Source organism: Cherax quadricarinatus, chromosome 8 (genome assembly GCF_038502225.1).
Source record: "Cherax quadricarinatus isolate ZL_2023a chromosome 8, ASM3850222v1, whole genome shotgun sequence".
In the NCBI taxonomy this organism is placed as follows: Eukaryota; Metazoa; Arthropoda; class Malacostraca; order Decapoda; family Parastacidae; genus Cherax; species Cherax quadricarinatus.
The window spans coordinates 33,936,785-33,964,566 of record NC_091299.1 but is presented as its reverse complement, the minus strand read 5'-3'; positions in this window follow the sequence as shown (position 1 = coordinate 33,964,566).

Genomic DNA, 27,782 nt, shown 5'->3' with positions numbered 1-27,782 from the left:
AATATTAGTGGCGTTAGTATACAGGAAGACTGGCAGTGCCGTGTTTTTATTTACGTTTTTCGCACCTATCTGAAATACCGTATTTCGTGACGCAAATTTAACAAAAAATCAACTGTGCCACAGCGAACCTGCAGAGTTAAGGACAGTCATTCAGTAGGTAGACATTAATAATTAAACCTGATAAACCAATTGACTCGAAATTGAAATTTCTGTGGCGAAAAGAATGTCTGTTGGCTGGCTTATTAAGTTTAAAGACTATCGATTACACGGGTATCATTTAGGCTACATGCCGCCTACACACCACCAGTCAAGAATACTTTTGTATCTTATAATAAGCATAAAAATAGAGAAGTACTACTGTATGGTAGCTTAATTTATCTTATCTCTAAGAGTATATTTACTGATCACTCTCTCACTCTCTCTCTCTCTCTCTCTCTCTCTCTCTCTCTCTCTCTCTCTCTCTCTCTCTCTCTCTCTCTCTCTCTCTCTCTCTCTCTCTCTCTCTCACACACACACACACACATACGTATATATATGTATATATATATATATATATATATATATATATATATATATATATATATATATATATATATATATATATATATATATATATATATATATATATATATATCGCAAAATCATTTTGAACTTGACGAAAAAAATATATTTCATTGTGTTCGTTTTATTAATAAATTATTGTAAACTTATCTAAAATATATTTAGTTGGATTAGGTTAAATTATATTGCGCTTGTTATAATAAGGTTAGGTAAGTTTTCTAAGGTTCTTTTGGTACAAAATTATTATTTTTTACATTAACATAAATGAAAAATATGTATCTTTAAACGTATAAGAGAAAATTTTAAAAAGGACTTAATTTTAAATGAGTTCTTGCTAATTGACCAGTTTTACCTATTTGGCACGACACACACACACACACACACACACACACACACACACACACACACACACACACACACACACACACACACACACTCAAGGAGGCCTGGTCACAGACCGGGCCGCGGGGGCGTTGACCCCCGGAACTCTCTCCAGGTAAACTCCAGGTAAACACACACACACACACACAAACAAACAAACAAACAAACACACACAAACACAAGTCGTGGAATAGTCTAGAAAGTGAAGTAGTGGAGGCGGGAACCATACATAGTTTTAAGGCGAGGTATGATAAAGCTCATGGAGCAGGGAGAGAGAGGACCTAGTAGCGACTAGTGAAGGGGCGGGGCCAGGAGCTAGGACTCGACCCCTGCAACCACAAATAGGTGAGTACAAATAGGTGAGTACACACACACACACACACACACACACACACACACACACACACACACACACACACACACACACACACACACACACACACACACACACACACACACACATATATATATATATATATATATATATATATATATATATATATATATATATATGTATATATATATATATACCTCTCTGTATATGTTTATCAGTCCATAATATAAATATTTCTGTTGCCAGTGCATTCACATATAGGGACGTATACACTCTCCATTCTATACCTCAAGTGGCGAAAGATGTTTTTCCTTAACCAGTGCTTTTTAGACGTGTTCGCCTTGGTGTCGTACCTGCCAGAGGAGGACGCCTATCGTCTTCAGGTGTACTCTGAGGAGACGGTGCCTCTCTTTGGCCCCTCCCTGCCCTGCCCACCACTATTCTACAACCAGGAGGAGTTCCGCGAGTTTCTTCTCGTTAAACGTGAGTCTCGTGTCTAAGTTTTGTGTTAGAGAATTGTGGTTCCCTCAGCGTTTTGTTAGGTCAAGACCTTTATGTATACCAATAGGTATATTTTGTTACAGATGATTTAAGAGATACATTGCTGCTAGAAAGATGGCACATGCAGTACATGAGGTGTGAGAGATACATGTCTAGTACATATTTTTACATGTTTGTCACTGATTATAATGCGAAAATCTCATCCAGCTCCTCAGAGCTGGGGCGCGTACCCAAAATACAGCAGGCATTACCCCTCTGAACAGCAGCGCTGAGTCGCTGGAACAGAAAACTAGCTGCCCTGGGATCCCTAGTTACCCTGATGAGTCTTTTGCTTAGATCCTTAAGGAACTTAGATGCACTCTTTCCCCATGAGCCAAGGGTCTCGGAGCCTGTGGGAACAAACATATAATGATGGGCAAGTTCTCCATAGTTTCTAGACTTTTGGGACTCCGTGAAGCTGGCAGCTGCCCCTCCTTCCTCCCTTGTGTATTGGAGATAGGTATCAGCCAAGGTAGATGCACATGTGTAGTCCCACACCACCTGCTTACCGTCTGTCCAGGTTTGAAGGGTGATACCATCTGGACGCTTCTGGCTGCCATCATAGATAACAGTAAGGTGATGAGGGTATCAAATGATTTAGATAAAGAAAAATTTGATATCACATTGGAGAGAGGGAGTATGGAAGAAGTGAATGTTTTCATATATTTGGGTGTTGACTTGTCAGCGGATGGATTCATGAAGGATGAGGTTAACCATAGAATTGATGAAGGAGAAAAGGTGAGTGGTGCATTGAGGTATGTGTGGAGACAAAAAAATTTTTCTATGGAGGCAAAGAAGGAATGTATGAAAGTATAGTGGTACCAACACTCTTATATGAGTGTGAAGCTTGGGTTGTAAATGCTGCAGCGAGGAGGCGGCTGGAGGCAGTGGAGATGTCCTATCTAAGGGCAATATGTGGTGTAAATATTATGCAGAGAATTCAGGGTGTGGAAATTAGGAGGTGTGGAGTTACTAAAAGTATTAGTCAGCGGGCTGATAAAGGGTTGTTGAGGTGGTTTGATCATTTACAGAGAACTGGTCAACGTAGAATGACTTTGAGAGCGTATAAATCTGTAGGGTAAGGAAGGAGGGGTAGGGGTCGTCCTCGCAAAGGTTGGAGGGAGAGGGTAAAGGAGGTTTTGTGGGGGGGCTTGGACTTCCAGCAAGTGTTAGTGGAGTAAATGGAGACGAATGGTTTTTGGGACTTGACTAGCTGTTGGAATGTGAACAGGGTAATATTCAGTGAAGGGATTTAGGGAAACTGGTTATTATAGATTTAGCCGAACTTGAGTCCTGGAAATGGGAAGTACAATGCCTGCACTTTAAAGGAGGGGTCTGGGATATTGACAGTTTGGAGGGACGTCTAAACTGTCATATCTGAGCACCTCTGCAAAGACTGATTATGTATGAGTGAGGTGAAACTGCTGAATGATGATGAAAGTATTTTCTTTTGGGGATTTTCTTTCTTTTTGGGTCACCCTGCCTCGGTGGGAAACGGCCGATTTGTTGATATATATATATATATATATATATATATATATATATATATATATATATATATATATATATATATATATATATATATATATATATATATATATATATATATATAGTGAATACGTAAAACTTGCGATTTTGGCTTAAATAGCAACGCTCTTGCCGAATAAGGCAAGCGAAAATTTATGTATGCAGTAATGTCGCAAAAATCATTCTAAACTTAACGAAAAAATATAGTTCATTGTGTTTGTTTATTATTAAATTATTGTAAATTTATCTAAAATATATTTAGCTGCATTAGGCTAAATTAAATTGCGATTATTATAATAAGGTTAGGTATGTTTTCTAAGGTTCCTTTGGTACAAAATTATTAATTTTTACATTAAGAAAGAAGAAATTAAACCTTTCTTTTTCGGGGCCTCATTATGCACTTTGAAGAAGGATGGGGGTATGAGACCTATTGTTGTCGGTAACACTTTTCGCCGGCTCCTTGCCAAAACAGCAGTAAGAAACATTCGCGTAGAAGCCGCCAGTTTACTCCATCTAAACCAACTGGGCTTTGGCGTCTCTCAAAGGAGTGAAGCTGCAGCTCATGCAGCGAACTCAACATCTGGTACCTAGATGGTGGCACTCTGGCAGGTACAGAAGAGTCCCTGCTAGAGGACCTACAACGGGTGAAGACACAGGGAGAAGCCTTAGGGCTCATCCTCAATCCCTCCAAGTGTGAAATCATCACAAACAGCCAGGTAATAATCACAGCTGTGCAAACAATCTTTCCTGAAGCCTCTACTGACCACCCCGTCCAAGAGCATCCTCTTGGGAGCACCACTGGGTCATCAGGCCATCGACACAGTCCTCCAAGGACAAACTGAATGACTTGAAGAGAATGGAGGAGAGATCTTGATGCCCATGATGCCCTGTATCTCCTCACAGGGTGTCTTACCTTGCCAAGACTCACTCACTCCTTGAGGTGCGCACCCTCTTTTGACAACCCAACACTTAGCGAATATGACTCACTCCTGAGATCTATTTTTAAAAAGGCACTGAATCTGTCACTGGAAGATTATCAGTGCGATCAGGCAGGTAGCTTTACCTGCATTTTTGTCCTCGTGCATGGCTTCCAGTGGACTAGTCAAAGTTATTGTCTCCGAACACTTGAGAGGGGCGGTAGGAGCTCAAGACCTCAGGTTCACTGAAACGGCCACGCGGTGGTACATTCTTGCAGACTCTTCCAGCAGACCAGCTCCTCTCTTCCCAAAGAGCACAAACAGTCCCACTGGGACAAACTGGTCATGGGAAAAATTGCCAACACAGTGCTCAATAACATTACAGGAAAGGACAAAGCTTGTATCCTAGCGGTGGAGGCACCACATTCAAAAGATTTCCTTTTAGTTGCTCCCATTCCCTCCCTGGGCACCCGACTTGACCCACAGGCCATTCGGGCTGGTGTTGTTCTTTGCTTAGCCGCCCCCATACTCGTCGAACATAGGTGTATTTGCGACAAGGAGTCGGCTGATCAATTCAGACTTCATGAGGAGGTCAACGATATCAAAGAGAAATCTCGCCACGGCCCGTTGCCCAACTCAACGGGAATCCCAAATGAGGTCCGACGGAAGTCAAAAGTGTCCGGATGGAGCCACTATGCTACCCTGGAAGGATGGTAAGCAGATTGCCTGGGACTACACCTGTGCTGACACGTTGGCGGACACCTACTTGCCATACTCTGAAGTTGAAGGGGGTGGAGCCACCAGTTACAGGGAGACCCAGAAGATCCGCAAATATGCAGACCTGCCCCTTACTATAACTTCATCCCAGTAGGGTCAGAGACCCTTGGAACTTGGGGCAAGTATGCTATAAAGTTCCTCAGAGAGCTGGATGAAAAGCTCATCACAGAAACCAAGGACCACAGAACGGCCTGCTTCCTTTTTCGACTTAGTGTTGCGGTCCAGAAGGCAAATGCCTGCAGTCTTCTGGGAACGCAGCCCACCACCGGGGAGCTGGATGAAGTGTTTGAGATGTAGGCTCTGAGATGTTATTTATGTTGTTCTCATTTCTATTATATCTTTGTTAATATATTTTGTTTATAAATAAATTTTGCATAGAATATCTGATATTGGGGGTGGTAGGAGAGGAAAATATTCAAACGTTCCAGGGAGAATCTCGAGTTTTCCCTGAAGTAAATTTATTCTCTTCTCTGAGGATGTGGGTCCCCAGGACAGTTCCAGAGGTGGTACCTTCCTATATTTTTAAACGTATAAGAGAAAATTTTAGAAAGGACATAATTTTAAATGAGTTCTTGCAAAGTGACCAATTTTACCTCTTCGGCACGACATTATATATATATATATATATATATATATATATATATATATATATATATATATATATATATATATATATATATATATATATATATATATATATCCTGAGGCAGATTTTTACGAAAATACTTAACCTTACTCTAGATCTAGAAGATGGGCAGTGGAACCAAGCTACACTTCCAGTCAAACTAGGAGGCATTGGTGTCTGCAAGTCATCACAGATTGCGCTCCCTGCTTTCCTTTTCTCGTGTATTGCATCCAGAGGGCTTGTAGCAGCGATTCTCCCTGAACATCTTAGGGACAAGATTGAAGTCCAGGACCAAAAGTTCATTGACGGAGCCATGATCTGGGATAATCTAACGGCCTCTAAAACCAGACCTGCTCCCCCCAACAACTACAAACAATCGCACTGGGATGGTCCAATAATGGAAAAAATAGCCTCAACAATGCTTCAGAGTGTGTCCGGGAAGGACAGAGCCTGCCACCTGGCAGTGAGAGCCCCTCATGCAGGGGACTTTTTGTTGGCTGTTTCAACTCCAGCCTTGGCACACGCCTCAACCCACAGACCATCCGCATCAGTGTTGCCCTTCGACTTGCCGCCCCTATTCTCGCCGAACACAGGTGTGTTTGTGGCAGTGAAGCAGCAGACCGATTCGGGTACCATGGTCTTGTGTGCCGTAAATCCGAGGGAAAGATTGCAAGACATGAGGAGGTTAATAACATTATCAAGAGGAGCCTCACAACAGCCGGATGCCCAGCAGTAAGGGAGCCACCCCAACTATACAGATCTGATGGCAGCCAGAAGCGTCCAGATGGTATCACCCTTCAAGCCTGGACAGACGGGAAGCAGGTGGTGTGGGACTATACATGTGCATCCACCTTGGCTGATACCTATCTCCAATACACCAGGGAGGAAGGAGGGGCAGCCACCAGCTTCAGGGAGTCCCAAAAGTCTAGAAAATATGGAGAACTTGCCCATCATTATATGTTTGTTCCCACAGGCTCAGAGACCCTTGGCTCATGGGGAAAGAATGAATCTAAATTCCTTAAAGAGCTGGGAAAAAGACTCATCAGGGTAACTAGGGATCCCAGGGCAGCTAGTTTTCTGTTCCAGCGGCTCAGTGTGGCTGTTCAAAGGGGTAATGCCTGCTGTATTTTGGGCACACGCCCCAGCTCTGAGGAGCTGGATGAGATTTTCGCCTTATAGTCGGTGATACACACGTAACAACATGTACCTTATATGCCACCTTTATATCAACAATGTATCTCTTAAATATTTTGTACCATATTATGTAATAAAATATTCCTATTGGTAAAGAAAATAATGAAAAGATGGGGTGGTAGGGGAAGTGGAATATTCAAACGGCTTCAGGAAGAAATCCAAATATTCTTCCTTGAAGCCTTTTTATCCACTTCTCCGAGGCTGTGGGTCCTACAATTTACACCAGAGGCGGACCCCATCTCGGTATATATATATATATATATATATATATATATATATATATATATATATATATATATATATATATATATATATATATATATATATATATATATATATATATATATAATATTTCTGTAGTCTGCAGTATTATATTTGATTTTTTATTATTTAAGGGAAAATAAGACAGATACAGAGAGGAAGAAAGCAAAGAATGGAAACTGAGAAAGAGATGAGGCATATTTCAGAGTGGGAAAACTGTCGGCACAAAGGCGAGATTTCGGTGAGAGTCGGCAGATGAAGATCAGTCTGACTGTTGGTAGGTCATGAACACAGGTGTACACCAAGCTGGTGAACACTGTGAACTCGGGTGTAGTGTAAAGCTGGGCTGTCCTGAAGGGTGCTATGACTATGAGATGTTTGAGAAACAGTGGGGAAAGGTTGTGTTACTGAGCCCTGTCTAGCATGGGCCAGTGGTTAATGCCTAGCATGGGCTAGTGGCCTAGCATGGGCCAGTGGTTAATGCCTAGCATGGGCCAGTGGTTAATGCCTAGCATGGGCTAGTGGCCTAGCATGGGCCAGTGGTTAATGCCTAGCATGGGCCAGTGGTTAATGCCTAGCATGGGCTAGTGGCCTAGCATGGGCCAGTGGTTAATGCCTAGCATGGGCCAGTGGTTAATGCCTAGCATGGGCTAGTGGCCTAGCATGGGCCAGTGGTTAATGCCTAGCATGGGCTAGTGGCCTAGCATGGGCCAGTGGTTAATGCCTAGCATGGGCCAGTGGTTAATGCCTAGCATGGGCCAGTGGTTAATGCCTAGCATGGACCAGTGGTTAATACCTAGCATGGACCAATGGTTAATGCCTAGCATGGACCAGTGGTTAATGCTTAGCATGGGCCAGTGGTTAATGCCTAGCATGGGTCAGTGGTTAATGCCTAGCATGGGCCAGTGGTTAATGCCTAGCATGGGCCAGTGGTTCATGTCTAGCATAGGTCAGTGGTCCATGCCTGGCATGGACCACCAATAAAGGTATACAAGTATTGTTCGCATGTATTATTCATCATGGGCCGGTAAGGTCTGGTGTAAGACACTTGTGTAACACTGGAAACGAGAGAGCTGTAACGTCGTCGTCGTAAGAGTAGTTGTAGTAGTAGTAGTAGAAGTAGTTATAGTAATATTTGTAGTAGTAGTAGTAGAAGTAGTAGTTGTATTAGTAGTAGTAGTAGCATCAGAAATAGTACTAATAGTAGTAGTAGTAGTAGTAGCAGTAACAGTAGTCGTGAAGAGTAGTAATTGTAGTAGGAAAAAATGAAAGGAAGAAAAATAAAGAAAGAGGAAAGGATTAAATAATACTGATGGTCCAAATCTGGATGCACGAGCGTGTGTGCTTCCACCTGACCAGCAGCACTCACCTGCTGATCAGTACTTAATGGAATACTTGTGTCAGCCAGAGTAGGTACTTCCTTGTGGCTTCACATCAGATACACGAAATCATAATAACACGACTGTAAACAAACCACGAAACGGGTTGGATATGAGCCCATGGTAAATTAGTTTTAAGACTCACTCGCCATGGGTTCAAGTCCTGCCCGTTCCGTGATTTGTTTGCAAATGTGTTTCTACGATTTCGTGAGTCATGGTAATGCAATGGCAGAGTATACTGACAGTATGTAAATAAGACACACTGTGGGTTATGTCTTGGTGTTAGGAAGGCCAGTTATCCACCAGGGTAAACTGATGACGCCCCGGGTGGATCACAATTAAATGCAACAACCCGCATTATGTATCTTATCTACCGCAGGTGGATCTAGCAAGGAATTTTCTCGCGGAGTTTCAATTACTACGCATGTTGATTTTTTTTTACATTAAAAACTAATGAACCAATGAAACAGTTTGGGTTGGCAGGATTGCTAGACTAATGGAGTAGGGGCCGTTAGACTCCTCTCTGAACATCAAAATGGTATACAATACCGACACGTTGGTAGGTAAGACACATAGGCAACAGTTAGGTAACTTTATTCCGAAACGTTTCGCCTACACAGTAGGCTTCTTCAGTCGAATACAGAAAGTAGGCAGGAACAGTAGAGATGTGAAGACGATGTAATCAGTCCATCACCCTTGAAGTCGTAGAATTTGAGGTTGTCAGTCCCTCAGCCTGGAGAAGTTCAGTTCCATAGTCAGGAACTATCTGAAGATCAAGCGACAGTGCAGAGACTTAAATACTACTCTGCACCTCTCCTTCCGACAGTATTTAAGTCTCCGCATTGTCGCTTGATCTTCAGATAGTTCCTGACTATGGAACTGAACTTCTCCAGGCTGAGGGACTGACAACCTCAAATTCTACGACTTCAAGGGTGATGGACTGATTACATCGTCTTCACATCTCTACTGTTCCTGCCTACTTTCTGTATTCGACTGAAGAAGCCTACTGTGTAGGCGAAACGTTTCGGAATAAAGTTGCCTAACTGTTGCCTATGTGTCTTACCTACCAGACTCCTCTCTATGAGAGTACTCGCGCCCTCGGACCTTTCATGACATCCTTAGGTCACCACAGCGAACTTACCTCCCCACTCATCACTTGTTATCTCTGTCGTTCAATGCTATTACTGTTTATATCTTACTTTTATTATAATTATAATCATAATTATTATTATTAGCAGTAGTAGTAGTAGTAGTAGTACTGGCGGTAGAAGTAATGGTAGTAGCAGCAGCAGTAGTAGCACCGAACAATGGTATTACTTAACAACACTAACAACGACAACAACGTTTCTTTATCGTTAATAATTCCTAATTGTTGACATGTGAAGATGATGAGCTGCTGGTAGACGCTGCTTCTTACAGTCATAAAAGAAATGATGGAATCCAAGACTTTCCAATATCTGGAAGAAGTAAATATTGCTGGACTGAGTAACTTGAAATATTGTCCACCGATTTATGAATTCATTGTAAAGACAAAGAGAGAGAGAGGGAGAGAGAGAGAGAGAGAGAGAGAGAAATGCCAGCTGCTCTAAGCTACATCAATCACCAGCTGAGAGCTATATCAGCTTGGGGAAATAGATGGCAAGTAACATTTGCACCTGAGAAAACGCAAATGATGATCGTCTCTAGGCACCATGATGGTAATGCTGGTGCAGTAGTAAGGATGAATGGGAGGATGTTGGCACCTGGAGAAGAAGTTGATATCCTTGGGGTGAAATTTGACTCCAAACTAACCATGAAGAACCATGTTGTAAATCTTGCAAACAAGGCAGCCAGGAAGCTTACAGCACTTCGCCGTATCTCGCATCTGCTTGACAGTAGGGGTTGCGTAGGGGTTGCAAGATCCTGTACGAGGCACAAGTACGCTCACACCTTGAGTATGGTCCACTTTCTTGGTTTGCCTGCCCCCCCCCCCTCTCATCTGCGACTGCTTGACAGAGTAGAGAACAGAGCAAGACGTCTCATCTCTCGCCTGGACCCATCCTGGATAGATCTGTCATTTCAGCAGAGCCTTCAACATAGGAGGGATGTGGGTGACCTTACTGTTATGTACAAGGCCAATATTGTCAAAATACCACACTTGGATCCACTTCGAGGACAGCGTGAAACAAGCTTTTATGCCACAAGACGGGCAGAAAGCAGCAACTTCACTCTGGCTGTACCCTTCTCCAGAACATTACTCCATCTGAGATCATACATACCCAGGATGACTCGAGTATGGAACACATTCGTACAGCATAATGATGTCAACGAGATAAAGTCAGTTGATCAAATGAAAATGCTGGCCCACAGATGGCTCCAGCTTCATCCTGTTCCCTACTTGTATGTCTCATAACAATAAAAATGCTTTCAAATGAGCTGATGTAGGTAACAGCTCTTAGCTTGCCAATAAAGTTAGGAATCCTTAACCTGTAAATAGCTGTCAATAAAGCTAGGGATCCTTAACCTTGTCAAAAAAAAAAAAAAAAAAAAAAAAAAAAAAAAAAAAAAAAAAAAAAAAAAAAAAAAAAAAAAAAAAGAGAGAGAGAGAGAGAGAGAGAGAGAGAGAGAAAAGAGAGAAAGAGAGAGAGATAGAGAAATTTATATTACACAAGATATATAATGAAGCTATGTTTACGTACGTCATATTGACTCATTATATATTTCATCCTGTGTCAGTGATTGGATGAATTGTGTAATGAAGTTAACCAATTAAAATGTTTGGCTCACCGGTGACGTTATGCAATGACGTCATGCGAATGTTAATCAGAGCTTGTTATAACGATGCTGTTGAGGGAATCAGCCAGTTAGAACGCTTAGCGCAAACCAAATTATTTTTTTTCTTCTGTATCCAGGTAAATCATTTTCATTAAAAAAAAAAAAGGATTTCTTTTAGTGTTTATTTCCCAGCCAGTTAATTATTATGGAGAGATTATCATGTTGATTAATATATATTAAAAAAATATACACATTAGTTCAAATGCTGTTACGAACAGGATTGTGTGCATGACTTTTCTTCGTCTCTCAGCCACTTGTCTCCTGGCTTGCCCAGGCTCGCACTACTTAATTTTCTCTTCTGCTCACTTCATTCCAGACTTTACTGCACGAGTGTGACCACATCCTGCCTGCAAGACGATAAGTCGTGATACAGTCTCTCTCTCTCTCTCTCTCTCTCTCTCTCTCTCTCTCTCTCTCTCTCTCTCTCTCTCTCTCTCTCTCTCTCTCTCTCTCTTATCATCTTTCTTTTGATGTTCCGAGTTGTATGTGAGTGAAAATCAATTAGCGGGTGTTTGATCTCCCTTTTCCTATTGATGACTTTCTATATCTTATTTCTGTTTGTGTAGATCCTAACAGGTTTTCCTTCTAAGGTAACTATTAGTTTACAAACCATCGCCATGGGTTCGTCCCTATTTCCCGCTCTCTTTGACACTAGTGATGCACATTTTCTCGATTCAAAAATTTCCATTTTCCTCTTTTTTTGATTTTCCTTCAAAATTAGTAAATACACTTCTTACTTTCTAGGTTATCGAACTTTCTTCTTTCTTAAACTCACATCCGTGAAAACACCTGTACTTTACTTTATATTTCTTATTTACAATATCAAGTTAACACTATTTGTCCTCTGGACGTTAAATTCTCGTTTAATCAAGCTAATAAATTTTGCCATAATCTAGTTCTCGCGTCTCGTTCTCCTGTCACTGATATTACTGGTGTCTCCTTTATTCCTGCTCCTCTTGCCAGCTACACTACAGTGCTGAAACTGGCCACTTCTTTTAAACAAAGAGCACAAGAAAAGTGTTCGCCTTGCCGATGTTAACAATGCTATTTTCCGTCATGCTGGAGATTATATTTATCCTTTAGGCAGTTTCTTTGTCGCAGCAGTATATCCCTCTTCCAGTCTTCACTGATCCTCTCTTGTTGAATCGGCTCTTATACAAGCCATTAAAATGAGTCTTAGTCCCGGTCTCGTCTTTGTTGATGCTCGGCTGCCTCAGTACCTCGTGTATGAAAGTCCGGAGACTTGATCCTCCTCCAGGGACACTAAACTCCCAGATGAGGCAGGAGAATGTTGTGACCCGGTCACAGAGACGGGTCTTCCTTTAGCCTGCCTGGCTGATTAGCGAATGAAGCATCAAGCCTCCACCATTCCTTGCCTTAAATCACCCATACGGGTTTAGTGCTTCACACGAGTAAGCATGTTGTCAAATGCTCTGATCTTCAGAGAACACGTGGCTTCACGTGACATTGGCTTTTGTCCCCTCTTCTCCCGAAGAAGAAATAGTCCAGTGTACAAACTGCATTTGACACGAGGAATGGTGCAACTAATTTTACATAAGTAATATTAACACGCAACTCCTAGAGAAGAACGATGAAATCGTTATAATCATAACCATAATTTCTAAAGGGGTGGACCGGTAAGCTAGCGGAAGGCCTCGGTCAGATGACCAAAAGCTCCAGCTGCGGGTCATCATGTGACTAACACCTGCGTCAGGACACAGTTGTCCTGTTTCCTGACAAATCTTACCTAACTTAACCTAGACCATAAATACATGTGCAAAACACAGCATTAATAAAGTGTATGTGTGGTACACTGGACTACAATACATATCTTAAGGTCTGCACAAAACCCAACTCGTGTTACGCGGGGAGAATATAGTTGGGAGTAAAAGCATAGACACCGCCGTCATGCAAACCTACAACATTATACAGCAAAATCAAGGTCCTTTAATGCTCACAAAACCACTCACATGTTCTCCTGCATTACCAGCCTTCTCTTGCTCTCTCACACACTGCTGAACCTCCACACTGTTGAACCTACACACTGCTGAACCTCCACACTGCTGAACCTCCACACTGCTGAACCATCACACTGCTGAACCTTCACACTGCTGAACCTTCACACTGCTGAACCTCCACACTGCTGAACCTTCACACTGCTGAACCTTCACACTGCTGAACCTTCACACTGCTGAACCTTCACACTGCTGAACCTTCACACTGCTGAACCATCACACTGCTGAACCTTCACACTGCTGAACCATCACACTGCTGAACCTTCACACTGCTGAACCTACACACTGCTGAACCTTCACACTGCTGAACCTTCACACTGCTGAACCATCACACTGCTGAACCTTCACACTGCTGAACCATCACACTGCTGAACCTTCACACTGCTGAACCTTCACACTGCTGAACCTACACACTGCTGAACCTTCACACTGCTGAACCATCACACTGATGAACCTCCACACTGCTGAACCTTCACACTGCTGAACCATCACACTGCTGAACCTTCACACTGCTGAACCTTCACACTGCTGAACCTTCACACTGCTGAACCATCACACTGCTGAACCATCACACTGCTGAACCTTCACACTGCTGAACCTACACACTGCTGAACCTTCACACTGCTGAACCTTCACACTGCTGAACCTTCACACTGCTGAACCTTCACACTGCTGAACCTTCACACTGCTGAACCTACACACTGCTGAACCTTCAACCTGAACCATCACACTGCTGAACCTGAACCATCACACTGCTGAACCATCACACTGCTGAACCATCACACTGCTGAACCTCCACACTGCTGAACCATCACACAGCTGAACCTTTACACTGCTGAACCTCCACACTGCTGAACCTACACACTGCTGAACCATCACACTGTTGAACCTCCACACTGTTGAACCTTCACACTGCTGAACCATCACACTGCTGAACCATCACACTACTGAACCTTCACACTGCTGAACCTTCACACTGCTGAACCTCCACACTGTTGAACCTTCACACTGCTGAACCTACACACTGCTAAACCTTCACACTGCTGAACCATCACACTGCTGAGCCATCACACTGCTGAACCATCACACTTGTGAACCATCACACTGCTGAACCTTCACACTGCTGAACCATCACACTGCTGAACCATCACACTGCTGAGCCATCACACTGCTGAACCCACACACTGCTGAACCATCACACTGCTGAACCATCACACTGCTGAGCCATCACACTGCTGAACCATCACACTGCTGAACCATCACACTGCTGAACCATCACACTGCTGAACCTTCACACTGCTGAACCTTCACACTGCTGAACCTTCACACTGCTGAACCTCCACACTGCTGAACCATCACACTGCTGAACCTTCACACTGCTGAACCTTCACACTGCTGAACCTTCACACTGCTGAGCCATCACACTGCTGAGCCATCACACTGCTGAACCATCACACTGCTGAACCATCACACTGCTGAACCTTCACACTGCTGAACCTTCACGCTGCTGAACCATCACACTGCTGAACCATCACACTGCTGAACCTTCACACTGCTGAACCATCACACTGCTGAACCTTCACACTGCTGAGCCATCACACTGCTGAACCATCACACTGCTGAGCCATCACACTGCTGAACCATCACACTGCTGAACCATCACACTGCTGAACCATCACACTGCTGAACCATCACACTGCTGAACCATCACACTGCTGAACCATCACACTGCTGAACCATCACACTGCTGAACCATCACACTGCTGAACCATCACACTGCTGAACCTTCACACTGCTGAACCATCACACTGCTGAACCATCACACTGCTGAACCATCACACTGCTGAACCTTCACACTGCTGAACCTCCACACTGCTGAACCATCACACTGCTGAACCTTCACACTGCTGAACCTTCACACTGCTGAACCATCACACTGCTGAGCCATCACACTGCTGAACCTTCACACTGCTGAACCATCACACTGCTGAACCATCACACTGCTGAACCATCACACTGCTGAACCATCACACTGCTGAACCTTCACACTGCTGAACCATCACACTGCTGAACCATCACACTGCTGAGCCATCACACTGCTGAACCATCACACTTGTGAACCATCACACTGCTGAACCATCACACTGCTGAACCATCACACGGCTGAACCATCACACTGCTGAACCATCACACTATTTATCGACCTCAAATGGATGTCGAAATATGCGAGGAAAAAAATCAAGAAAAAGGAGTGAGAGATTTGGAGATGACAGAGAGAGGAGAGACGAAGCCAAGATGCTCGCTCCTCCTCCTTGACAATATTAATGCTAATATGTTCAGTAATAACCCAAAAAGGAGACAAAATCTCAGGAGATTAATTGATCTGTATATTTCGATCCCCTTCTGGGATACTCTTCAGCAGAAGGGGATCGAAATATACAGATCAATTAACCTCCTGAGTGTCTGTCTGCATGTGGGTCATTATTGACCATTGACAAGTGTTCAATACACTTAGTTATTCATTTACCTAATATATTTTGTTAATATACCTTAACTAATACTGTAATCTCCACGTTATAGTTAGCAGACGGTGAAATTAGCACTAAATATTTCAAAGTCAAAACTGTACTTATTCTAAAATCTTTTTTAATTACAAGAGAATTATTTAGCTGATTACAGAAAAAAAATCATTTCCACTAAGCTTTCCAGTTGGCTGATTCCCTCAACAGCATTGTTATAACAAGCTTTGATTAACAGATTCGCATGTACGTCAATGAATGACGTTACCGACGAGCCAAACATTTTAATTGGTTAACATCTTTACTCAGTTCATCCAATAGCTGACATAGGATGAAAAATATGATGACAATATGACGTAAGTAAAAATAGCTTCATTATATGTCTTGGGTAATATAAATTTCTCTCTCTTTCTCTCTCTCTTTTTGTCTTAAAACAATGAACTCATAAATCGGTGGATAATATTTCAAGTTACTCAGTCCAGCAGTATTTACTTCCATCAATTTTTTTATTGATGTAAGAATCAGCGTCCATCAGCAACTGATCATCTTCATATGTCAATAATTAGGAATTATAAACATTGACAAAATACATTGACAAAAATAAATTATAGATAACTCAGAGTTTCATGTCAAATACATCGTCCAGCTGCCCGGCGGTGGGCCGCGTGCCCAGAATGCTGCAGGCATTTTTCCTCTGGATCGCAAAATTGAGTCTCTGAAAGAGGAACCTGGCCGCCCTGTGGTTCTTGGTTTCTATGATGAGCTTTTCACCCAGCTCTTCGAGGAACTTTAGAGCACACTTGCCCCATGCTCCAAGGGTCTCCGACCCTATTGGGATGATGTTATAGCAAGGGGGAAGGTCTTCATATTTGCGGGTCTTCTGGATCCCCATGTGGCTGGCAGCTTCACCCCCTTCAACTACGGAGTATGGCAAGTAGGTATCTGTCAGTGTGGCAGCACAGGTGTAGTCCCAGGCAATCTGCTGTCCATCCTTCCAAGGCTTTTGACTATAAGGAATAATGTAAATTAGATTAGTCCTTTTCAGACCACCAAAAATACACTTACAAAAGCACTTAGGTATATATATATATATTACATATATATATATATATATATATATATATATATATGCAAAACAACCACTCTGAAAGAATAGAGAAATTTGAATAGTAAAATTTGCGATAAAGTTTATTACGGTCAAACTGGTAAAAATCTCGAACTAAGATTAAAACAACATAAATATAGCATTAGAACTGGACAAGATTCCAATGCTCTATTTATTCATGTAAGAGATTTTAACCATCCAATTGATTTTCAAAAAGTTGAGAAAGTAGTATCAAGCAAGTCCATGGTCGACAGGAATATAATTGAATCTTGTTTCATAAAAAGCAGTTTTGACAATAATATGAATATTTCCTTTGGTTTATATAAATTAGATCCATTTATAATTAATAGAATTTGGGAAGAATTTAATAATACACTGGACAAATAATCTTTAAAATTTCTTATTTCTTGGGTAGAATAGTTTGTGGGGTGAGTTGTGCCAAGTACCTTTCCAAGTTGGCTCGCCGCGCGTCACGTGTTTAAACCGTTGTGGGATCTGATAGTGAGGTGCCGACCAGACCCCTTATATAGCTTCCTTGGATGCTTTGCTTTCATAGTTCCTTGATAATGTGAGTAGTCACGAAAGCGCTTGGAATTTCTCTATTCTTTCAGAGTGGTTGTTTTGCATATTCTGAAATCACCTGTTTACTGTGATCTTATTGCATGTATATGTATATATATATATATGTATATATATATATATATATATATATATATATATATATATATATATATATATATATATATATATATATATATATGGAAGGGACAGCAGATGACTTAGGAGTCGGTACTGGCGTTATCTGTTGAGAATTATCTACTTCTGTCTATATTAAGAACTAACGTGCAGTATGCAGGCATTTGAGTCAAACATTAATAAACAGAAGGTTCTCTTCTCTGTGTTTCCACAGAATTATGGGTAGTATAATGTGGGATTAATTCAGCAATAAATCTCAGAACAATTTTCCCCTCGAAATGTCTCACCCAAAATTTTCCCACGTCTAGTAAATGATGAAAATTCTATGTAATCCTGACGCCAATTTTCCCAAACATTGATTGATGTCATGTGTTTTCCTTCAAGATATAAATGGAGGGATGTGATTAATTTGAGAGTCACGGGGAAATAATAAACCCATAGGGGTCAATACTTAGGGATCAGGAGGTTTTCAGGTTTGATCGGAGGAAGGGGAAGGGGTTGTTACAGGTCCTTGAAGGAAGGAGAGACCATCTGGGGAAGACCGTGTGAGATTATTGGGTAGTTCCTAGAACTACTGCGGCAGGTACAACTCTAGTGGTATATAGAAGTACAGTGGTATGTAGAACTACAGTGGTATGGTGAACAGTAGTGTGTAGAACAGTGGTAGGTAAAACACTGGAATATAGAACTTCAGTGCTATATAGAACTACATTGATCTGTAGATCTACAGTGATCTACAGACTATAGTGGCATGTAGAACTACAGTGCCATGTTGAACTGCAGTGGCAAGTAGAACTGGAATGGCAAGTAAAACGACAGTGGCATGCAGGAGTACAGTAGAATACAGAATTACAGCGGAATGTATAATTACAGTGGAATACAGAACTACAGTGGCATATCTCTTACCTTTGATATACCTTTGATGACTTCCTAGAGTTTTCCTACTCCCTGAGCCTGGCCCTGGGCCAGGCTCGTCTGGTGGCCCGATGACCCACATATTCATCACAGCCTGGTTGATCTGGCACCTGAAAATACTTGTCCAGTTTTCCTCTTGAAGACTTCTACACTTGTACCATCAGTGTTTCTGAAATCTTCTAGTAAGATGTTGAATAATCTGGGGCCTCGGACGTTGATACAGTGCACCCCTGCTGTTTCCTGAGTTTATTTTGCACTTCCTCCCGTATATCTCACTACAGTATGTTGTTATGGCCGTGTGCAGATTTGGAACAAAGCCCTCAAGCACTTTCCAGGTACATATTATCATATCTCTCTCCTATGTTCCAGTGTGTACATATTTAAGACTTCAAGGCATTCCCAGTAGTTCAGATGCTTTATTGACTCTATGCAGGCTATAAACGATCTCGCAATACAGTGCTAGACACCCCCCCCCATCCCCCCAACTCTTCGAAGACCTAAACTTACCGTACAAAACATCCACACTTACTACTGTGCAACCTACATTTACAGAACCATATATTCTTATATTAACCCTGAACTAAAACACTTTCTTGATAGTTGCAGCAGGACCCATAGACACAATACCAGACACAAAAATCTCCATGACATTCCTCGTGTCCGGCTAAATCTCTACAAAAACTCAATGTACATAAAAGGGCCTAAAATCTGGAACTCCCTGCCCGAAAACTCTTCAACTGCAGACTCAACCATCATTTTCAAAACTACCGTTAAAAAACATTTTCTCCCTAACACACCCCATCATCAGCTATGTGAAAACTTCCTATACTCTTTTTTGTATCATGAACACATCCACAGCAAAACAGACTTACTCTCGCTATCTGTAATTCCCCTTAATTTACTCACCCGAATGACTGTAAATATAAAGTTTCTAATTTAGCTATTGCCTAATAAATCTTAAGTTTAGTCTGAAGTTTACCTGAAGTACTCTGCCAACATAGGAGCTTTTATAGAAACAATGTATCTTGCCAAGATGAAACCATTCCCATTACTAAATTTACTAATTGTAATATTGCTAAATATTTTGTATTACCTAAATATTATAAATCTAATTAATGTTAATTACTTGGTAAAAATGTATCAATAGTACATATTTAATACAGACCCCTGAATGCTTCTGTGTTCGGTTTTCCAGGCACTGGTGAGGATTTAGGGTGCTCATGACTGTTTTCCAGGCACTGGTGAGGATTTAGGGTGCTCATGACTGTTTTCCAGGCACTGGTGAGGATTTAGGGTGCTCATGACTGTTTTCCAGGCACTGGTGAGGATTTAGGGTGCTCATGACTGTTTTCCAGGCACTGGTGAGGATTTAGGGTGCTCATGACTGTTTTCCAGGCACTGGTGAGGATTTAGGGTGCTCATGACTGTTTTCCAGGCACTGGTGAGGATTTAGGGTGCTCATGACTGTTTTCCAGGCACTGGTGAGGATTTAGGGTGCTCATGACTGTTTTCCAGGCACTGGTGAGGATTTAGGGTGCTCATGACTGTTTTCCAGGCACTGGTGAGGATTTAGGGTGCTCATGACTGTTTTCCAGGCACTGGTGAGGATTTAGGGTGCTCATGACTGTTTTCCAGGCACTGGTGAGGATTTAGGGTGCTCATGACTGTTTTCCAGGCACTGGTGAGGATTTAGGGTGCTCATGACTGTTTTCCAGGCACTGGTGAGGATTTAGGGTGCTCATGACTGTTTTCCAGGCACTGGTGAGGATTTAGGGTGCTCATGACTGTTTTCCAGGCACTGGTGAGGATTTAGGGTGCTCATGACTGTTTTCCAGGCACTGGTGAGGATTTAGGGTGCTCATGACTGTTTTCCAGGCACTGGTGAGGATTTAGGGTGCTCATGACTGTTTTCCAGGCACTGGTGAGGATTTAGGGTGCTCATGACTGTTTTCCAGGACATGTCTGATAGTTCTATGGTTGTTAAAGTTAAACTTTCTGAACATCCCTTCTCTTACATTATTGCTGTAGTTCCCGAACCCTGGGTTTATACTCGATGGTACTTTTATGATGCTGTGGTCAGAATATAATGCTTTTGTGACGGTTATGTCTTTGATTAGTTCCTCGTTGTTTTCGAATATCAAAGCCAGTGTATTTTCATTTCTAGTGGGATCAGTTATCTGTTGACTCAATGCGACCGTTGCACAAAGCCTCATTAGTTCTCTGGTATGTACCTGTTGAGCCAGAGTGCTGCCAGGAACTATTTTTATTGTGATGAGTCAGCTTCCATTTTACATTACGCATTTAGGACGACTGTGGTATATAGAACGACAATGTTATGTAGAAATACACGGGTATTTAGAATTGCAGCGAAATGAAGAGTTACAGTGGTATGTAGAGTTAGTGAAATGTCGAACTACAGTGGTTTAGAAGTACCAGTGGGATGTACAACAATGGTATAGAACTACAGTGGGTAGAATTATAGTGGTAGAGAACTACAGTGGTGTGCAGAACTACAGTGCTATGGGATTAAAGTGATACAGAACAGCAGTGTTAGATTGAATAACAAAGGTACAGAACTACAGGGGTATGTAGAGCTACGTTGCAATAGAACTACTGATATAACACTACAGTGCTATGTGCAATAAAACTACAGCGGAATGTAGAACTGCCAGTTGAATGTAGAACTTCAGTTGTTTAGAACTACTGTAGAATGTATGTAGAACAACATAGGTGCAGAATTACGGGGTATATAAAACTACAGTGATATAAGACTACAGTGGAATGTAGAATTGCAGTGGTTTAAAATTAGTGGCAAGTGGAGCTACAGTGGTATAGAATTACTGTGTTACAGAACTACCAGTGCAATACAGAACTGCAGTGTCTTACCATTGTACAATGTAGAACTAAAGTGGTATAAAATTACATTGGTATTTAGAACTATAGTGGTATATAGAACTACGGTGGTATGTAGAACTGGTGTTGTGTAGAAGTACAATGCTTTATAATACTAGAGTGCTTTGTAGAATTAAAGTGTTGTACAGAACTACACCGCTGTGTTGTTACAAAATGGAATATCTGTTAAGATATCTCCAGAGAATACTAGAAGGTCAACTTATTGATCCACTTCTAACATTCAGCTTCTTCCTAGTTTCGTAACAGAATGTCAGAGTGCATTCTAGTTCTGTAAATTAAGAGGCTTCTCAATAGCGCTTTTGGACAACTGGATGAATACGAACCAATCAAGTAAAAACTGAGATCTTTAATAACAAAGGCATCTTGGTGGTAATATTTACAGTTGATGTAGTTTAATAATTAAGGAAATAAGCTCCTGTGTACTATTGCCTCAACTAAAAACGCATCTAATTTGAACAACCTGTCAATGATATTGTATAATGAATGCTTATCATGCATAATAATTGCCGATTCTACAATATTCCTTTCAAGCAAGAGGAACAACGGAAGATGACTCTTGCTTCCTGCCCATTTACCGGGTTATTACAAGCTCTAATGTGGTTGAAAATCGTGTTCGACTCCAGTGCTATACGTATCGAATAACGGTGCTGTGGAATTCTCACTTCTAACGGTTTTTCCATCTGTCCCAAATAGGAGAAACTACAACCGTTGCAACCAATTCTGTAGACACCACCAGTATGCTGTTGGGGTGAATTCTTTATCAGAATACTTCTAAGTCTGTGAATTTCTAAATACTACTTGTACATTAAATCTTTAGGGTATTCGGCAGGATAGATAAATTCTCGTTGTATGAGACGACCAACTGACACAGCAAATGTGATAGTTATTATGGACGAGGTAGATTATAGCAGAAAAATGAACACATTATTAGAAGACAAGGATACTTATGTGCCCCTTAATAAGAACCCGTTGGAGCAGGTTAATAGTAAGTTTAATAAACAACTTAGAACCTTAGTGAGAGGTAATAAGGAATTAAACACTTATCGGAGAGATCTTCGATACTCCCTCTGTAGGATCGGCATCATATGCCTTGTCTAAATGGTGAGTAAAAGTATTATCTACTTTGCTTGGCAACATTTCTGAAGCTCATTTAAAAACAATGTTGATCTCATCGACAAATTGCAAAATATCAACATGTCTAATGATTTTATACTAGTAAGCTTTGATGTCACTGTGTTGTTCACAAGAGTCCCTGTCCCTGGCTTGCTATCTTATTTGGAAGAAAAATTAAATGAGTTCTCTTTGCCTTTGGTAAAAATACCATTATTGAATTGATTAACTGTGTGTAGTTGATTGCAAGTTTGAGTTTGAGGGGAAATACTATGCTCAGAAACAGGGAATGGCTATGGGTAATCCATTGTCCCCCCTTATTGAACAATCTGTATATGGAATTTTTCGAGGCTAGACTGTTGAAAGATATCCTGCCATGTTGAGCTAAATGGTTCAGATATGTGGATGACATCTTGTGTCTTTGGCCAAATAATATGCCCTATCCTAAGGTGCTTGTGGAATCTGCCTTGCTGGCAGCTAAGAAAACTTATTATAGAACAGAACCTAGGATAACACCTCAGACCAAGAATGTGCCGGTCCTCCCATACAACGAGAATTTATCTATCCTGCCGAATGCCCTTAAAAGATTTAATATACAAGTAGTATTTAAAAATTCACAGATTGTTAGAGGCATCCTGATAAAGAATGCACCCCCACAGCATGCTGGTGGTGTCTACAGAATTGGTTGCAATGGTTGCAGCCTCTCCTATTTGGGACAGACGAGAAAACTGTTAGAAGTGAGAATTTCATGACAGTTATTCGATACGTATAGCACAGAAGTTGAACGTGATTTTTAACCACATTAGAGCTTGTAATAACTCGGCAAATTGGAAGGAAGCAAGAGTCATCTTCCCTTGTTCCTTTTGGCTTGAAAGGAATATTGTAGAATTGGCAATTATGAAACAAAATAAGCATTCATTATACAGTATCAGTGAAGAGCTTTCGCAAATTATATGCAATTTTAGTTGAGGCAAAAGTACAGTCAAAAATTGGGCTCTAATACAAATTCATTAGATTGTCTTAAATGTAGCGAATTAGGGAATATTTTTCCTACAGTTTCTGAAGGCTGAACCAGAGTTTACCTCAGAATTATGTGGGATAAATAACTGTGGCTGTTTTTCTTCCTTATAATTACAGGTGCCTCCCTCTTTAAAGGGGTTTACTTTAATGAGCCCCGTTTCCTTTGTATAACTTTTAGAAGTCTCCCCTTTAAATAGCAACGCTCATCTTGCCATATAGGACAAGTGAAAATTTGTGTATGCAATAATTTCGTCAAAATCATTCTGAACCTAACGAAAAAAATATGTTTGATTGTGTTTGTTTAGTACTAAATTATTGTAAACGTATTTAAAATATATTTAGTTGGTTTAGGCTAAAATAAATTGCTCTTGTTATAATAAGGTTATGTAAGTTTTCCAAGATTCTTTTAGTGCAAAATAAAAATTTTCTACATTAACATTAATGAAAAAAAAATATATCTTTAAACGTATAAGAGAAAATTTCAGAAAGGAATTAATTTTAAATGAGTTCTTACTAATTAACCAGTTTTACATATTCGGCACGACATATATATATATATATATATATATATATATATATATATATATATATATATATATATATATATATATATATATATATATATATATACATACATACATATATATATATATATATATATATATATATATATATATATATATATATATGTTATGTAAGTTTTAATTAACCAGTTTTACATATTCGGCACGACATATATATATATATATATATATATATATATATATATATATATATATATATATATATATATATATATATATATATATATATATATATATACATACATACATATATATATATATATATATATATATATATATATATAAATATATATGAACCAAGTGAGAGAGTAATTGTGGTAGGGGACCTGAATGCTAAAGTAGGAGAAACTTTTAGAGAGGGTGTGGTAGGTAAGTTTGGGGTGCCAGGTGTAAATGATAATGGGAGCCCTTTGATTGAACTTTGTATAGAAAGGGGTTTAGTTATAGGTAATACATATTTTAAGAAAAAGAGGATAAATAAGTATACAAGATATGATGTAGGGCGAAATGACAGTAGTTTGTTGGATTATGTATTGGTAGATAAAAGACTGCTGAGTAGACTTCAGGATGTACATGTTTATAGAGGGGCCACAGATATATCAGATCACTTTCTAGTTGTAGCTACACTGAGAGTAAAAGGTAGATGGGATAAAAGGAGAATAGAAGCATCAGGGAAGAGAGAGGTGAAGGTTTATAAACTAAAAGAGGAGGCAGTTAGGGTAAGATATAAACAGCTATTGGAGGATAGATGGGCTAATGAGAGCATAGGCAATGGGGTCGAAGAGGTATGGGGTAGGTTTAAAAATGTAGTGTTAGAGTGTTCAGCAGAAGTTTGTGGTTACAGGAAAGTGGGTGCAGGAGGGAAGAGGAGCGATTGGTGGAATGATGATGTAAAGAGAGTAGTAAGGGAGAAAAAGTTAGCATATGAGAAGTTTTTATAAAGTAGAAGTGATGCAAGGAGGGAAGAGTATATGGAGAAAAAGAGAGAGGTTAAGAGAGTGGTGAAGCAATGTAAAAAGAGAGCAAATGAGAGAGTGGGTGAGATGTTATCAACAAATTTTGTTGAAAATAAGAAAAAGTTTTGGAGTGAGATTAACAAGTTAAGAAAGCCTAGAGAACAAATGGATTTGTCAGTTAAAAATAGGAGAGGAGAGTTATTAAATGGAGAGTTAGAGGTATTGGGAAGATGGAGGGAATATTTTGAGGAATTGTTAAATGTTGATGAAGATAGGGAAGCTGTGATTTCGTGTATAGGGCAAGGAGGAATAACATCTTGTAGGAGTGAGGAAGAGCCAGTTGTGAGTGTGGGGGAAGTTCGTGAGGCAGTAGGTAAAATGAAAGGGGGTAAGGCAGCCGGGATTGATGGGATAAAGATAGAAATGTTAAAAGCAGGTGGGGATATAGTTTTGGAGTGGTTGGTGCAATTATTTAATAAATGTATGGAAGAGGGTATGGTACCTAGGGATTGGCAGAGAGCATGCATAGTTCCTTTGTATAAAGGCAAAGGGGATAAAAGAGAGTGCAAAAATTATAGGGGGATAAGTCTGTTGAGTGTACCTGGTAAAGTGTATGGTAGAGTTATAATTGAAAGAATTAAGAGTAAGACGGAGAATAGGATAGCAGATGAACAAGGAGGCTTTAGGAAAGGTAGGGGGTGTGTGGACCAGGTGTTTACAGTGAAACATATAAGTGAACAGTATTTAGATAAGGCTAAAGAGGTCTTTGTGGCATTTATGGATTTGGAAAAGGCGTATGACAGGGTGGATAGGGGGGCAATGTGGCAGATGTTGCAAGTGTATGGTGTAGGAGGTAGGTTACTGAAAGCAGTGAAGAGTTTTTACGAGGATAGTGAGGCTCAAGTTAGAGTATGTAGGAAAGAGGGAAATTTTTTCCCAGTAAAAGTAGGCCTTAGACAAGGATGTGTGATGTCACCGTGGTTGTTTAATATATTTATAGATGGGGTTGTAAGAGAAGTAAATGCGAGGGTCTTGGCAAGAGGCGTGGAGTTAAAAGATAAAGAATCACACACAAAGTGGGAGTTGTCACAGCTGCTCTTTGCTGATGACACTGTGCTCTTGGGAGATTCTGAAGAGAAGTTGCAGAGATTGGTGGATAAATTTGGTAGGGTGTGCAAAAGAAGAAAATTAAAGGTGAATACAGGAAAGAGTAAGGTTATGAGGATAACAAAAAGATTAGGTGATGAAAGATTGAATATCAGATTGGAGGGAGAGAGTATGGAGGAGGTGAACGTATTCAGATATTTGGGAGTGGACGTGTCAGCGGATGGGTCTATGAAAGATGAGGTGAATCATAGAATTGATGAGGGAAAAAGAGTGAGTGGTGCACTTAGGAGTCTGTGGAGACAAAGAACTTTGTCCTTGGAGGCAAAGAGGGGAATGTATGAGAGTATAGTTTTACCAACGCTCTTATATGGGTGTGAAGCGTGGGTGATGAATGTTGCAGCGAGGAGAAGGCTGGAGGCAGTGGAGATGTCATGTCTGAGGGCAATGTGTGGTGTGAATATAATGCAGAGAATTCGTAGTTTGGAAGTTAGGAGGAGGTGTGGGATTACCAAAACTGTTGTCCAGAGGGCTGAGGAAGGGTTGTTGAGGTGGTTCGGACATGTAGAGAGAATGGAGCGAAACAGAATGACTTCAAGAGTGTATCAGTCTGTAGTGGAAGGAAGGCGGGGTAGGGGTCGGCCTAGGAAAGGTTGGAGGGAGGGGGTAAAGGAGGTTTTGTGTGCGAGGGGCTTGGACTTCCAGCAGGCATGCATGAGCGTGTTTGATAGGAGTGAATGGAGACAAATGGTTTTTAATACTTGACGTGCTGTTGGAGTGTGAGCAAAGTAATATTTATGAAGGGATTCAGGGAAACCGGCAGGCCGGACTTGAGTCCTGGAGATGGGAAGTACAGTGCCTGCACTCTGAAGGAGGGGTGTTAATGTTGCAGTTTAAAAACTGTAGTGTAAAGCACCCTTCTGGCAAGACAGTGATGGAGTGAATGATGGTGAAAGTTTTTCTTTTTCGGGCCACCCTGCCTTGGTGGGAATCGGCCAGTGTGATAATAAAAAAAAATAAATATATATATATATATATATATATATATATATATATATATATATATATATATATATATATATATGTCGTGCCGAATATGTAAAACTGGTTAATTAGTAAGAACTCATTTAAAATTAATTCCTTTCTGAAATTTTCTCTTATACGTTTAAAGATATATTTTTTCAATAATGTTAATGTAAAAATTTATAATTTTGCACCAAAAGAATCTTAGAATCTTACCTAACCTTATTAAAATAAGCGCAATTTATTTTAGCCTAACCCAACTAAATATATTTTAGATTTATTAACAATAATTTAATATTAAACAAACAGTGAAATATATTTTTTTCCTTAGGTTCAGAATGATATTGGCGAAATTATTGCATACACAAATTTTCACTTGTCCTATATGGCAAGATGAGAGTTGCTATTTAAGCCAAGATCGCAAGTTCTGCCTATTCGGCACGACATATATATATATATATATATATATATATATATATATATATATATATATATATATATATATATATATA